We start from the raw sequence: 14035 nt of genomic DNA on the forward strand, positions 1-14035 counted from the left end.
AGGCCCTGACAAAGGATTAGCACTCTCTCTCTTCATCTCTTATCGCTCTCTCTGATAAGCCCCCCATTGTCTGAGAACTCTGCTCTACATATGAAAAAATTCAGTCCAGCTACACAGAACAGTCGGATTTTTAGCCTAAATGCTAACGGTTATGTTACAGAGCACCTCCAAATAATTATCTAAGTATTTATTTCATGAAATCTGCTATACTTAAGGCCCTAGGAAAAATAACAAAAGTCCACTTAAAGTCACGAAATAAATTTCTTTGTGGAATAATCCTTACATAGTAATCCATGTCATGTGACACTACTACGCAACTAGCACTCAATGGTATGGCGCAGGTATAGTCGTTCTGTACTAAGGTACTAACTAGGTCAAGATATGAGTGGGAAAAGAGGTTGAGATGGGCAGGAACAATATGTTCTTTCTTCTCAAAGTGTCCCTTCTTCCTACCTGTAATGGCTTCTAGAACATCCCTTCAGTAAGGGGGAAGTCTGCTGGGAGTTCTTCTATGTGCCTCGAAAGTCCCAGAGATAAAAGGCACTCTAGCCCAAGGGACATGTTAAGATGAGGCCAAGAAAAGCATAATAATATACCAGACACAGAAACACTAGCCCTCCAGCAGCTGAGTCACAGAAGGCTCCCTACAATAACCAAGCTCTTTACAAAGCACTGTCACAAACAAGACCTGGTACACACAGTCTGCCATGTGAGACGAGATGAGCATTCCCTCTCGGGGCACACACTGTGCTGACCTCCACCAGCGCCTTTCTAGCTTTTCACAGGCTGGGAGGTAGGGTCACCAAATCACCATGGGATGGCTACCTGGGATGGCGCTAACTGCCACAGTCTTAGGTTGATTGAAAATACCCATATGCTACGCAGTGATACCAGGTACTGAGTGATATTTACAGAGTGCCAGATATCTAACAAAAGTGATTTGATAAATGTCATTGAAACAATGGTACTCTTGAGTTATCTGTTCCCAGAAACGCAAGATCAAACACGACATGTGTTTGCATAGAAGAATGCCAGGAACACAGACACAGACACACAGAGACACACAGTGCATCAAAAAAAAAAAAAGGCTCTCCATAACATCTGGCACCAGGAGCCTGATGAATAAATGGAGAATAGAGAGGGGATAGTCACAGATATTTTCATGATGCACATTCCAGCAGTCCCTGAAGATCTTTCAAATGTCTCAGAAAGTTCATAAAAGGGGTGCCTGGGTAGCTCAGTTGGTTAAGCGTCTGCCTTCAGCTCAGGTCATGATCCCAGGGTCCTGAGATTGAGCCCCGCATGGGTGGGTTGGCAGGGAGGGGGAGCCTACTTCTCCCTCTCCTCCCACTCTTGCTCTCTCTCACTATCCCTGTCCCTCTCCCTCAAATAAATAAATAACATCTTTTAAAAAAAAGTTCATAAAAGTGGGAAACATGATGGCAAAGCACAGAATATCCCCCATCAAGTCACTGAAGATCTTCAAGGAAAGGACAATTCCAGTGAGATGAACATAGAATGAATGAATGGGGAAGGTGGGCTCTTAGACACGCTGTCTGTTCTAGAAACTGGTTTCAAGTTGTTGAATTTGGCCCAAGCGCTTTCAATAGACACAAGTCATGAGTCTATGAGGGCCTCCAGACACTGATTGGAGTAGAGGCTCATAAAGGCAGCTACCACCACCAACCCATCACTTGAGCAGCATTTGTTAAAAATCAGAGATGCCCTCATCCCACCCTGGAACCAGAGAATGGCAAGCTGGGGGGATGGGGAAGCTGGGCACCTCTATTTTTCAGAAGCTCCTCCAGTGAATCTGATATATAGCCAAGAATGGGAGTCACTGAATTAAAGCCATTAGGGGAAACCACTTAGCTCAAGTCAGAGATTAATTTACAAATGTCGCCTTAACAATTAGCCCATTAGAACATATGTATGAGGCCTGCAGGCTTTGAGAATCCTGCTAGAAGTAAAGTACAGAGAGGAGGATGAATTAATTCTCTCCTGAGCAGGTTTTATACATTCTGCTCAGCTCACAGCAGAACAAATGACCCTAATTAATGATTCTGCATGTTTGATTGGGGCCTAGCCAGCCCCTGGCAGCAGCGACCCCTCTGAAAATGGACCATTTTCTACATAAAATCCCAAGGGCACATCACTTTTTTTTTATTGAGGTGTAATTTATATACAATAAAATTTACTATGTAAAAACAATAGACATGAGAACTCCCAAGGCAAAACAACGTGGGGACATTTTGTTTATGAGCGATAACATCATTCCACCATCCAAATTAAAATGTTTGGTCTGGTGAATTTAACAATTCTGACAGACAGGACTCCTGTGTACAAAGCCCAGAGGGGGAGAGAGAGAGAAAAAGAAAACTAAAAGAGCAAAGTCAGGCCTGGACTTTGCCCTCAACGAGCATGGAATTCAGAAGTTTAAATTACTCAGGAGTCCCTTGTGGCTTTGATAAATACCACGCATATAAACAGACACTTCTTGGATGTCCAAGGAAGGAAAGGATACAGAAGTAACACCACCACCATCACAAACCCCCAAAGTGGAATAGGAAGGGGAGGGTGGAAAGCCAAGGGAGAAGAAAGGAAATCCCTGACACTCCAGATCCACCTGTCTGATGCAGGGAAGGGCAAGGCACCAGGCGTGCCAGCAGACAGACTCGTGGCAGAGAGGGCACAGACCCAAGTGATGCTGAATCCTGACTCTGCAGTACACTCTTGAGCATACCACTTAACAACTCCAGGACTCAGCTTCCCAATCTGTGAAAGGGGGGCCTGGAAGAGATGATCATCAGATCAGGACCTGGATAGGTTATTGCACAGGAATTGCAAAAGGATTCAGAACTCTTAGCTTGAGAAGGCAATGCTCTTTTATGTCAGGGGGTGCCATTTGTGGGTATCACTGTAAATTCAGCATGATGAGCATTATGCATGTCACTAATCTTGTCAGAGGGGCTTGTGTCTTGCAGAAAATCATAAGCAGGAATCCTACGGACTCTCGGATTCATAGTTTTGTGTTTCCAGTGGCACAATCAATTGCTCGTGCAGCTGGCTATCCCACAAAACTACAACACAACCTACCGAGGCCACTGACTGGCTCTCTCCCGGCCCTGTGCCTCGTTCTGCTGTTGCTCCAGGGAATTGAGTGGGGGTCTCACCCAATCTCCTTTCCGCCTGCCTTTGTGATTCTTTGAAAAGCCCATGTTTCCGTAGGTTTTGTATAGAGGAGCCCACACTCTGAGTATCAGTGTTTTCTTAAGGGAAAAAAGTGAAGGATATTTTTTTTCTTCACAATCTGGCCAGTATACTAATGTTTTCCTCACCCCTCAACCACTCTCAATAAAAGACATCATCTTGCTACCAAGAAAGGTATTTTTGTTATCCTAAATAACAAAAGATTTGTAAAATATAAAACCAATATTTTGACAGTGCCATTTAAACACCCAAAGGTCCCCTAAGTTTCCAAAGTAACATTCTGGCACATTACTTTTGACTTATGAAGTGCTTACACAAAAATGCTGCAAGTTGATTCGCTAAAGGCCAAGACTCCAAACAACAGTTTAAGTACAGATGCATTCAAGAGGAAATAAAGGGAGGAATAAAGAAGTGCTTTCAGTAGTCAGTGTTTAGAATTATAAAATACATGGGACTCCCAGATAAGAGTAAAACTGTGCTTTATTCAAATGTAAGGAAGGCCAGGAAAAATGTCGTGCTTTTAGGGGCATTTAAGTCTGGTACTTCCAAAAGTGCAAAGTGCAAAACTTTAAAGCCATACCCAATATAAAATGGACCGAATTTTTAGGACACAAGATATAACTTGGAGAGGTCCCCCCTCCCCTTAAATTGCTTCAAATGACTTTGAGTATGAAGAAAAGGAAATCCCTAAAACAGCTTACAAGACCCTGAAATTCTCAGCCCTGGAATTTCTCTGCTTCTCTGCTGCTGAAGATTCTAATTAATGGAAATTCAGTTCTTCTTACTCATCATGTGTCGTGCCTCCCCACCCCAGCTACCACAGGGCCTTTGCACAAGCATTTTCTTCCTCCTGGAAGTCGTACCTCTCTTCATAGACTACTCATCCTTCAGATCTCAGCTCTGCTATCACATTCCTAACACTTACTGCAGGGATGTACCCCATGAACATAATACTTTATAGCATACTGCATGGCAAAAATTTTAAATTTTTTGTGCAATCATTTGATCAATTCCTCTCTCCTCTGCTGGACTGCAAGTTCTATGAAGACAGGGTGCCTGTCCTTTTTTTTTTTTTAGTATTTTATTTAAATTCAATTTGCCAACATATAGTATAACACCCAGTGTTCATCCCATCTGCCTGTCCATTTTTAGTCATCACTAAACTCCCAGAAGCTAGCAAAGTGTCTCAATCAATATTTGCTAAATAAAAGTGTATTTGAAGAAAAGATAAGAGAGTAAGTTTGGAAACTGGGTGTAATGAAAGCAAGGGAGTTGGATCCTCATGGAGTGAGACTTTGGAGCTTAAAACCTCAGAAAGAGGTAAGGTATAGTTCCAGGGCCAAGGGACTCATGGCGGGAGTGGAGTAGGGCTGGAGAGCATCATGGTTGAAGGGGTTGAGGATTTGGGATGCAAGAGGGCTAGCAAGCAGAATCATGTGCACATACCAGAAGGGGATGGCTGGAGTTGAGGTGGGGAGAAGAGTCAATGATGGAGCCACCTTGAATGGTGGAAGAGCCTGCAGGAAGGGAGATGCCAGCATCAGGGAGAGTAGACAGGGTGAGGATTCAGCTGGATGGCAGGACCCTCAAGAGAAAAGGTTTTGCACAAAGATGGAAGAGCTATGGAGGATCAGATCCAGGGGCCCATGGGCTATAAACAAAGAAGCCACCTATGGAGGTGTGAGGGAAACTACGTCTCTATGAAAGGTTCAGTTAAGGTGGTAGATGTCAGAAGGTGAGAATTTAAGTTAGGATCAGGACTGGGAATGTGTGGAAACAAAGTGAAGCACATGTCATAAGGAAATGAGATGCAAAACAATGTAAATATAAGTGTATAAGTAATAAACGAACACACACACACACACACACACACACACACACTGCAAGAGACACAGAGATAAACTGATACTCCAATAATTAATCACAAATACTGGGTCTCTATTACTATTTATTGGCCAACTACAGTCCTAGCAAAGTGTCTCTGTGATTTCCAAATTAGGTAATTTCAAAGTGACTATAGATAAAAACAAAGCTCTGGAAAATAATAGGATTCCTTCTTAATGTAAGCTACTAAGAACAATTTTATTGTAAGTCACGCATCTACTGGCATACAGACAAATTATGCACAATAATGAGCTTTTTATAGAGGGCAGAGGAGCATTTGACTAATATGGAATAGATATAAAAGGTCTGGATCCTTCTTTTTTTTATTTTCCCCAAAGAAGAATTGGGGGCATAATTATAACCCTAATCTCTTCCCTCCTGGGGGACCATGTTGATATACTCCAGGGCACAAAGTTGTGTGGATCTCTGCAGGTCAGTGTTTCCCAACTGCCGGGAAGGTGTCAACGATCTAACATCTTGGGTTTTGTTGACCACGCTTGTTTCATTTTGCGTAACACAAAAATATAGAAAAGTTAAATGTGATCCTCTAAAGGTCTCAATTTATTATAATTGAAACAAGAAACCGAAATGATGGAAAGCAACTGTAACCCTGAGTCGGAAAATTTTCCCTAAAACCTGTGACCTTAAGAATCAAGGTTTAATGACACTGAAATCTTCTATCATTGCCTCATAAAACTTAAAAGGTTGATTTTCACATATTTCTATCAATAGCATGAAAGTGGTGCATTGGCAAACAAGATATAATGTTCCATTCGAGGGCTAAAGTTTGAGAGACCTGTCCTGTCTAATTACTGAAGAATCTAGGGAAAAATTTCCATCTGCTGCTGGAGCTCCCAAGTTTGTAGCTAATGAGTTTTTGGGGGACACCGTGTGGCTTAAGTGCATATGGGTCTGGCCAACTAGATTTTTAATTTAATTAGATTCATAAGATGAGAAAACTTCTGTAGTACACTGCCTGGTCACCAGTTGCCACTTATCATCACCAAGGACTAAATTTATGGCCATCTTTGCCCTACTTCTCAAATCTTGCCATAGTTAGAGTATATTGAAGGCAAAAATGAACATGAAAACAGAGACTCAGATACTTGTACACCCACGTTCATAGCAGCTTTGGAAGCAATAGATAACAAAATGGGGTCTATGTGTACAATGGAATACCAGCCTTGAAAAGGAAAAAGATTCTGACACATGCTACAACATGAGTAAACCCTGGCGATGTTATGCTAAGTGAAATAAGCCAGACACAAAAGGACCATTATTGCATTATTTCACTTGCATGCAGTACCTCGAGAACTCAGTCAGGTTTATGGAGATACAAAGTAGAATGGCAGTTGCCAGGGTCTGGGAGGAGGCAGGAATAGGGAATTATTGTTTAATATGTATAGAGTTTCTGTTTAGATTGATCCAAAAGTTCTGGAGATGGATAGTGGTGATGGTTGTCCAACATTGTGGTTGTACTTAAGTCACTGAACCATATGCTCACAGATGGCTAAAATGGCAAATCTCACATGAAGTTAATCACAATTAAAAAACAAAATAGAAGGAACATTCTGAAAACCTGCAAGCAGAATCCAGCAGTGTATTTAAATTTCAAAACTCAAACATAATCATCTTTCCAGAAAGATACTTATATCTCTCCTTTTAGTGGCAATGGGTACCTTTAAGAGAGTTACATTACGTACAAGTGACTTTTGCCTCTCTGGATGTTTGATCTTATTCTTTACTAAGCTGGCATTTCCCCCTTAGTTCCAGAATCTATCCCCATTTAGGCACAGAGAACTTACCTAGGTCTCCACTTTACCCTCCCACTTCCAGTCTCATCTATTACCGATACAGGAAGGGGACTATGAATTTCTCAGGGATCTAGAGCCTACTATGTCTTTTGGATCTAGAGCTACAGTCGAACTGTAGCTAAAGTCCCAGATATGACTGGGAGTTTTAAAAGAAAGTACCGTTTACCACAATAAAAAAGAAAAGAATGTCTGCCTTTGGCTTATAACATTTTCAAAACATTTAACAATGTCCTCTAAGATAATGTCATGGACACAGAACATTTGGTCCCCAAGGTCTAAACTTCAAGGCCAAGCTGCAGTAATGACTTAGGTATGGCCGCTTAGTGGGTTAGTAGGACCCCAGAGTCACCCCTAGAACAACCTAAAATTTCCATCTTTTACAACAATGACTTTGCCATCAAAAAGTGTTGCTTTTCAAAAGGATTGCCAATGCAACCTGGAAAGTAAAGCCATGAAAAGTCAAGAGAGTTGGCCAAAAATGATAAATAACCATTCAACTAACAATAAAACATTGACACCAACTTGGACCAGGCTTCAAAATCAGCTACCCGCCCCATGCCAGGCTTGACCATGAAGACGCACGTTCGTGTGCTTAGTTCCAAAAGCACAACACTCCATTTTCTCTTTTGTAGGCCCAACAGCTGACCATAATAAAGGGGTTAGGGGTTGGCTTTGGCGGATGCCATCGAGATAAGAATGAAACCAGTAAGCCCCCATGCTAAGGTTTACAGTAGGTTGAGATTCCAAGTCTCCAAAGAGAAGGTACTAGCTTGTCCACTTCTGACATCTCTCCCTCCTTCCCTCACTTCAGAGAAGAATTTTTTTTTTTAATTTTACCATTGCATTCTTACAAACAAGCTGCCTCTCCTGAAGGAAGCAGGAATCTTCCTGAGCTGGCATTCCTCATGCTCACAAATTCCCGCCCCAACAGCAAGGAAAATCAAGAGGCAGGGTCAGTGGCAGAAATCTCAACATGTGTAATGATGGTTGTCCTGAGTGAGGGTGGATGCCCCACCCAACATTGCATTCATTTGAAAAGGTTGGATGACATCCCCAGCTACTGCCCTACTTCCTGCATATCTCACAAATCTCCCTGTGGCCCGGTGACGATCAGATGCTAATAATGCTGCACAGCCTAACTACAGCTCTGGCAAGCCAGAGATCAAGTCAGAAAACCACAAGCTCCCCTTCCATGGGACACATGTTAGGGGTGGAGGGATGGGGGCAAGGTCAGGTAACACAGCTTTCCTGCCTCTCTCAGCCTCACCCTTACTTTGGAAGCAAAACAGGAGAAAGAAGACTGTCTACATAATGCTACTTGTTGTCTTTTGAAGGTCATTTAAAAAGAGGAAGAGCATGTGTATGATGTTCAGGCCTCCTTCATACTTCGATCTCTCTACAGGCAGACCAGGCACGCAGGCTGTCTGCAGCATGGCAGGAGCCAGAAAATATGGGAAGAATTTTTTATTTCCTATTTTTAAAAGCTTTGACACAGTTATCATAAAGGAGAAATCAGAACTGAGGTGGACGTCCTTAAGTCTTTGCATGGGTTTCCAAGCTTTTAATGTATATATGGGGGAGAACCATCGCCTTCTCAGGGTTTGGGGGCTCTTGTCATAATCCGGCTGTGTATTTCAGCAGAGCCCCAGCCTGACTCACTGAGTTCCCCTCCCTGTCCACTCCATTAGAAGATCTTCATGCACAAGAATTCATTCCTCTGAACTCCCCACACCATTCCACAGCTACCCACTCATTCATTCATTGTATGCAGTTGCCAAGTACCCCCTACAGACTCAGGGTTGAGCTGGCATGGGATGCGGAGTAGGAGAAAATACTTCTGCTTTATAGAACTTGAACTCTAGTTAATCTTGGCACAAAATTCTTATGCAAAGGAGGATGACAGATGCCAAGATGAGGTTCCCAACATCAAAAACCTTTCCAGACATTTATGGCGTAGCTTGACAGTGGTTGTTAAGTGTGAGTATGGATCAGAATTATCCATAGGCCATGTTAAAACACATATTGCTGAACCTCACCCCAGAGATTCTGATTTGATAAGTCTGGGGGAGCCTGAGAAATTTGCATCTCTTAACAACTTTCAGGTGATGCTGATGTTGCTGATTCAGGGACTGTATTTTGAGAATCACTGCTTTAAGCCATCAGAAAAAAACTTAAAAAGTCAATCCTTTAAAGACATTCTGGCTTCTTTGAATATGGGTGTAAAAACATCTTAAATTGGTTGTTTTGGGTATGTGTTATTTGGACAAAATTCTCTGTAAATATCCATAGATTTTGAAGGCTTCCAAAAGGGAGAAAACTGGCCAGAACACTATCTTGAAATATAATCCAAAATCATTTTCATATGCTAGTTCAATGTGCTAGACAACGCCAGCAACATGTTTTGGTTTTGTTTTTAATTAAGCTGATATATCTTGTCCATAGAAAGGTACGTCATGAATTTAGATACATCACTATTGCTAATAAAACTATTAAAAGTTCCATTTCCAATACGGAACTTTAGATTTCTGAAGACATACTTCAACTAAGACTTGTAACGGCATGGCTGAGAAGACTGGTTTCCAAAGAAAGTAATCAAAAAGTACCACAAATGGAAAATGGGAGCTCCCATTGATAAACTATTTCCTTTCTTGGTGGAAAGAAGCAGTGCTAAAGAATAGTTGCCCACAAGGCTTCCAAAATGAAAGGAACCAAGGACCATGCTTCTGCCCATTTTTCCCAGACATGTCTAAGGCAGAGGAAAGACAGACCAACTCCCTTAGTTCAAGCTTCACCCCCTGCAAGAAACTTCTGGCACTAATTTGGCTTCCCTGTGTGCTCTGGGCTGACTGACCTTCCTAAGAATGCAGGTCTACTTGACATGTTCTCTCCAGAAGCAGCCACAATTGTCATTTTAACCTGCCATCCTATATTATGTTTTAAATGATATTTCAATGACACCAGGGGGTTGGATTTTTTTAAGCCTTGTTTCTTTTTCCTTTCTTCCTTTTCCTTCCTTTCTTCCTTTCTTTCTTTCCTTCATTCCTTCTACTGAAAAATCAAGCCATTCAGAAACAGACAAAGTGACAACTTTTAGCCTTCCGTAACCTCATCTGCTGCTTCACTGAAGGCAACTCCTAAAAGACTCTGAGTAGACTTTCTCAAAGCACTTCTCTCATTCTTCACTATAGTCATCCGTTTTCTTCTCAATCTCTTGTCCGTGTCTCCTTAAGAGCAGAATGTGTCATTTGTGTCTCTGTCTCCACCATCCATCCATCCATTCATTCCACAAGTATTTATTGAGTGACTACTGTATACTATGCTTTGCACTAAGCCTGGATATACAGCAGAGAACCAAAGAGGGCCCTTGCCCTCATGGACCTTACAGTCTAGAGGGAAAACAGACACTCAACCAGTGGTCACACTACAGGTAAAAAATGTACATGGCAAAGAGGACTCTGAACACAAGTGGAGAGTTTTGCTGACTGTGGGGTTAAAGGAGTTTTCCCCAGGGAAGAAGGATAAGAAAGAGTTAACTAGAGTAAGGAAAGCATTTCATATGCAGAAAACAGCACATCCAAAGCTTCTTAACCATTCTCCTGTTGATGTTTGCTGAGTGAACAGAGGACCAAGGTGGTGTTACACACTCACCATGACAGGGCAGAGTGAGGGCAGGGTTAAATACTGACTGAATTGAATTGAAGAGGGACCCACTGTTCTCAAGAAGGAAGATGGAGAAACTGAGGCAAAGGGAACTTCAATGAGTATGTAATTGGCACGGCTGGGCCTCAAATCCAGGTTTGACTCCCTATTTTTGTTCTTTTAATCTAAGACACCAAAGCTGCTGTCTCAATTTTAGGTTATAAGGCCGTCGGTGTCCCCAAAGCCTTTATGTGGGAGAACTCTGGAGTTCCACCAGCTTTTTCAGAGTTCCTTGGTGGAGAAGCATCAAGTTTTCTTGGATAGCTATGATGGTAGACAACCCCTCCCAAAATGGGGACACAAAAGTAAACATTGGCCCCATTTGCCCCCCAAACCATAAACAACCCTCTCTCCCATCCCCAAGGAAATAGCAGGTTTACCACTTTATGGATACATGATAGGCATATTTTCCAGTCTTATACCCCATAATGGAAAATTCTTCTATGAAGTCTAAATTTAACAGTGAGAATCATCAGAGATTACTTCCTTTGAATTTTGCATTAACCTTCTTTCTTGGCTCTTTTAAAAAGCACAAGGGATAATAAAAAAAATATCCATACAAAGTTGTTAATGATTTAATACAGTGGTGTTGACATCACAGTGTACCTGTGATCCACTGGGGCTATTTGTCAGAAATTCTGTTTTTGCTAAATATTTGTTTAAAATTTTCCAAATATTCTGATTCCAAAGGCTTTAGAGATGACTCAGAAATCTGCATTTTCAACAAACACACCGTACCCCCTTTCCCTGTAATTCTGACACGTTTTGAGAAAGGTCCATTTAAGGCAGTGGTTCCCTAATGAAGAGGAGAACTTTGAAGTTTTTAAAAAGTTTTTAAAACTCAGATCACCAAGTTATATCCCAGAGCTATGACACCAGCATCTCAGGGAGGTAGGATAGGGCATCAGTAGTACTTGTCTGATGTATTAGAAAATAAAGTTCCTCAATGTGCAGCCTGGGTAAAAGCACTCATTACAAGTAGAGAAAAACCACCTGAGCAGTGGTTGGCGAGAATGTTAAGGCAGAGGCAAGTGTAATGTGCAAAAAGAGTCAGGAAGCTAGGTAGATGGAAGCCCAACCCAGGGAGGGTTGGCAAAAGGAAAAACCACCTGGTTCCCCCAAATCCCCACTTATGACTCTGAAAGAGCAGTCCTCAGGCAACTCTGTCGCTGAGGAGCCCCACTCTCTCACACACCCACACAATCCTCCTTGACACCAAGGCTGATGGGAAGGCTGCTGCATGCCAGACCTCTGGGGGACACAGATGGCATGCAGGGACAGGAACTGGGCCTGAGCTGGAGGCCGCACTGATTGGGTCATCTGTAGCCCACGTGTGGTTTCCTGCAAGCACAGCCACCTTACCCCCCGCTCCTTGGCACCGCTGGGCCCAGGTGCAGGGTTTGGCCCTTGTGGGAGGGGATGGGCAGATAGCTATTTCCTGCCAATGGCAACACAGGTCCCCATCCTGGCCAAGAAATAGGCAAGAGTAGAATGGCAGGAGTATGATCTGGTTCAAAGATTCCACAACTCCAACCAAATCCACATCTTTTTTAGCAAAATGGAGGTCATGTGCAATGTATGAGTTTCCATAAACCTGTCTCATGATGCTCCATCTGCAAACCTACATTACAACAGTTCACACTGGTCCCTGGGAACAGGAATGAAGAGGTGAGGGTTCCATGGAGAGCTAGTCATCAGGATGATGGCTCAGCGTCCACCAATAATATAATAGGTACTTTCCCTTTGACCAAGCACCCTATCCAGGGGCCTGAGGGTGAACTTCAGGCCAATGGCATCCAACAAACATAGAATTCAAGCTACATTTGTAATTCTAAAGTAGCTACATATTAAAAAAAATAAAAATAAATGATATTTATGTCTCAAATATTTCACATGTAACCCCATATGTGCAAAATCCTTTTACATCAACATGCAATTAATACTGAAATTTATTGAAATTGATTAAGGGACTATTAGAAACAACCTGGGCACCCACCACACCTCCTACAATACAACACTATCTTATGTGATGCAACAGTTGTGGCATTTAGTGAAAATGAGTTCTAGTAAGCAACACAGTTGTGTTTCGCAGAAAAATATTTTATATTGCTTCGGTTTTGAGATTCATATTGAAATGAAACAAAGGTAAATAAAATTTGAAAACTCGGTTCTTCACATTTCATTTTACAAATTATTATCAGTAGAAATAGTCCTGTACGTGTGACCGCTAGCCACATTTCAAGCACGTAACAGACACAGGCTAGTGGCTACTGTATTGGATAGCACAGAGAGAAGGTGTTCGTCTTTACATAGAGTTCTGCTGAGCAGTATAGCTTTCGAGCCCTTAGCCAGCTGAAAAGCTCCCTCTTTCTACCAATCCAGGATGAGGAAACTTCAAAATGCCCCGCTGATGTGGGTGATCCCTCCTCTAGTGGAAAGGGACCACAGTGGTGGAGGGTTAGACCGTATAACCAGATGCTTACAGCCATGTGACCTTGAGTAGATCACTCTCTATGGCTTGGTTCCTACATCTGCTAGAAGGGAGTAAGAAGAGCACCGACCTCAAAGAGTTATAAAGATTAAATTAGTATCTATAATGCACTCAAGACCATGTCTTTCATATAGTAAATATTCTATAAATAAATATTAAATACAAATTTCCAGCATGATGCCTGGCGATTGGCACTGAGCACAATATCGCTCATTCCAGAATGATCTTACTGAAAGATGGAAATCTCTGACCTGTCAATAGCTACCAACTCGGTGATTGCCAGAATCATTCACTGATTCACTTGAGAAATACTCAGTAAGTTCTCACCTTATGCAGAGCACTGCAGCTCCACACCTTAGGGGAAAAGGAGCTCAGATAGTCTGAAAGATTCCGTGATGTCTGTCCCTTTCCCATCGTCCAAATCATGTCTTCTGGTTCTTCGAGGCAAGAACAGAATTCCACTTCTTTTGCAAGCTTCCTTTCCTTATCAGGCCTGAGTTCGGGCCAGCTCCTCAGAGAAGCCTTCCCTGACTATCCCTCTAAAGTTGTATCATGGGTGTGTGAGTGAGTGTATGTGTGCACACAGCCCTGGCCTGTCCCCTCACACAGCTTCATTTCCCTCATTGGCTTATCATTCCTTGACATCACTTTCCTTACTTGTCTATGCTTGTCTGACCTCAAGAAAAGATAAACTTGGAGCACCTGCGTGGCTCAGTGGTTGAGCGTCTGCCTTTGGCTCAGGTCGTGATCCTTGGGTCCTGGGATTGAGTCCTGCAATGGGCTCCCCACAGGGAGCCTGCCTCTCCCTCTGCCTGTGTCTCTGCCTTTCTCTGTGTCTCTCATGGATAAATAAATACAATCATTTAAAAAAAAAAAGATAAACTCTGTATGGACAGAGACCTATATGTCTTGTGATGGAACATAGTAAATGCTTTAT

General features: G+C 42.4%; 1 protein-coding gene across 32 annotated transcripts in view; it reads right to left on the reverse strand.

Moving 5' to 3' along the window:
* KCNMA1 (potassium calcium-activated channel subfamily M alpha 1) overlaps nt 1-14035 on the reverse strand; it is a 717848-nt gene that overhangs the window by 361183 nt on the left and 342630 nt on the right. The window lies entirely within an intron of this gene.

The sequence above is a fragment of the Vulpes vulpes genome, chromosome 4 (assembly GCF_048418805.1).
Source record: "Vulpes vulpes isolate BD-2025 chromosome 4, VulVul3, whole genome shotgun sequence".
In the NCBI taxonomy this organism is placed as follows: domain Eukaryota; kingdom Metazoa; phylum Chordata; class Mammalia; order Carnivora; family Canidae; genus Vulpes; species Vulpes vulpes.